We start from the raw sequence: 2,673 nt of genomic DNA, 5'->3' as shown, positions 1-2,673 counted from the left end.
AAGTTCATATCAATAGCATGTACTGACAGTAAACCATTAATGTTAAACCGAACAGGCGGGTTGCTGATTGTATATTGTATTGTCGTATTATTGGTTAAAGACCCATTTGCTGGTCTTAACAGATGCTTCAGGTTTGCTTTGCTGCAATAAAATTCCAACATAATTTGCTACATTGGGATCTTGGCGCATTCCAGCACATGCTGGATGTTAGGTGTGTTGATGCCTTAAGGCCAGTTCAGACAGGCGGTGGGACTGCAGTGCATTTGCTGCTTTCTGATACCTGTGAACCCCTCCCGAGGCTATACACATCCTCTCACGTGTGGCCATCCATAGGGATGAAATGGGACAGTATTGAGTCAAACACTGGTATAATAAAGGGGAACTAAATTTTGAGGTTACTCACCTGGCACCATTCTGTCATGGGCCATCTTGATTGGCCGGGATGGCGTAACTCCTGAGCGTCTGCGCATTCATACCCAGCACCCCCTGAGGAAGCAAGGATGTTCTGGGTATTCCTGGGAACTAACACTAGGTGATTTGTCAAAGTTGGGTGGTAATCAGGCAGGTAAGAATATTTATTGCAGAAGGGATATTGCCTGTCCCTTTCTGCAATAAGGACCTGCTTGATGCCAAAGAGAACTTTTGAATGAATATACCGTATGAGGTGGCCAAGCAGCTGGCAAGGTTCCAATCACCAGGAGCCACATGGGAACCAGTGTTCCTACCACTGGTATTTTAATTAATACATTTTAAACAGTATTTATTTAGCGCCAACATATTACGCAGCGCTGTACAATAAATATGGGTTGCAAATGACAGACAGATACAGACAGTGACACAGGAGGAGGAGACCCTGCCCAGAAGAGCTTACAATCAGGGGTGTAGTGGTGTGGGCACGGGTAGAAGTGTCTTGCCCTCATTTTTTTAAGAATGGGCACGTGTGCCCACTCTTATTTTGCAAATAATTCTTTGGTGGTCCATGGCTCTGGCCAGTCCACCTCCCCACAAGGTCAGGAGAAGGACCCCGCTGGGGGGGGCGCACCAGCCAGAGCCATGGACCATGTCCCCCGTATGGATTGCAGGCTCAGGGCAGTGGGTAGGATTGTCTCTCTGAACACAACCTGCTCCACTACACCCCTGCCTATGTGTCACTCAAAAGGGAAGAAATTTCCCCAGAGTGACGTCATGATACCAAAACCCGCCAACTCTCCCATTGCAGGCTCAGACCTGGGCGGGTTCTGGTATCATGACGTCACTCTGGGGGAAGTTTCTTCCCATTTAAGTGACACATAGGCAGGGGTGTAGTGGGGTGGGCACGTTTACATAACAATGATGCGCATGCACGCTCGCCATGGATAGTACCATGCTCCCTCTTCTAGGAGGTGGGGAAAGTATCACACAATATGAATGAGACCTTAGCCTTAGCAATGCAAGATGCCTATTGGAAGTATTCAGCACTACTCCAACTGGTTTCCTAGTCCAAAATTTGCATGGACATACAATAAAAAGAGAAACTAAAGTATTATTAAAACACCAAAATAAGACCCATGAGTCCTCCTATTTTATTATATAACTATATATTATACTAACTATAACTATAACTGTGCTGCTCAAACATGTTCAGTTTAGGAATGTTCTATATCAGCCAAAGCCCAACCAACTTTTTAAATTGGGAGCTCCTAAAATCGCTCACCACTACAACTGATTGTGAACATGTATTCATTTCAAATATGAGTGAAAGGGTGCATTTCGATTGGCTGGGAGGTGGAAAGGATGGATGAGTCTGGCTGCAGCATTCATGATAGATTGTAGAGGAGAGAGTCGGGTTAGTGGAATACCAGAGAGGAGGAGGTTACAATAGTCCAGTCCAGACGTACACATAAAAAAAAAAAAAACACATACAAAGAAAAAAGACTTAAACAAATTCCTTTCATTGCATAATGCAGGGGCATGGTGCTCACGATTTATAACCAGCTCCCTGCAGCATTAGACTTAGGACAGCCAACGCCTATGTCAGGGGTGTCAAACTACAATACACAGAGGGCCGAAATTAAAAACTTAGACTAAGTCGGGGGCCAAACTTGAAATTTATTGAAACAATTAGGAAGTTTACTACTTCATCCATAACTAACAAAAACAAACCCCACTACACATACTTTAGGGTTGAAAAGACTAATTTCTATCTATCTATGCAGACTGTGTGTTGTTCATCCTCTCACATCACGTCTGACACTAAATATTACACTATGCAGTCTCTAATGGATTGAAACAAACACAATGCCCCTGGTAGTCAGGCACCATGTGATCATTGCCTAGGCTACTTACACAATTCCTTTAATTGCATAATACAGGGGCATGGTGCTCACGATTTATAACCAGCTCCCTGCAGCATTAGACTTAGGACAGCCAACACCTATGTCAGGGGTGTCAAACTACAATACACAGAGGGCCGAAATTAAAAACTTAGACCAAGTCGGGGGCCAAACTTGAAATTTATTGAAACAATTGAGGAAGTTTACTACTTCATCCATAATTAACAAAAACAAACCCCTCTACACATACTTTAGGGTTGAAAAGAGTAATTTCTATCTATCTATGCAGACTGTGTGTTGTTCATACTCTAACATCACAAGTTTCTCTGACACTAAATATTACACTATGCAGTCTCTAATG

This window comes from Pyxicephalus adspersus, chromosome 2, assembly GCF_032062135.1.
Source record: "Pyxicephalus adspersus chromosome 2, UCB_Pads_2.0, whole genome shotgun sequence".
Classification (NCBI taxonomy): domain Eukaryota; kingdom Metazoa; phylum Chordata; class Amphibia; order Anura; family Pyxicephalidae; genus Pyxicephalus; species Pyxicephalus adspersus.
The sequence above is the reverse complement of the archived record's forward strand: the minus strand, read 5'-3'. Positions refer to the sequence as shown.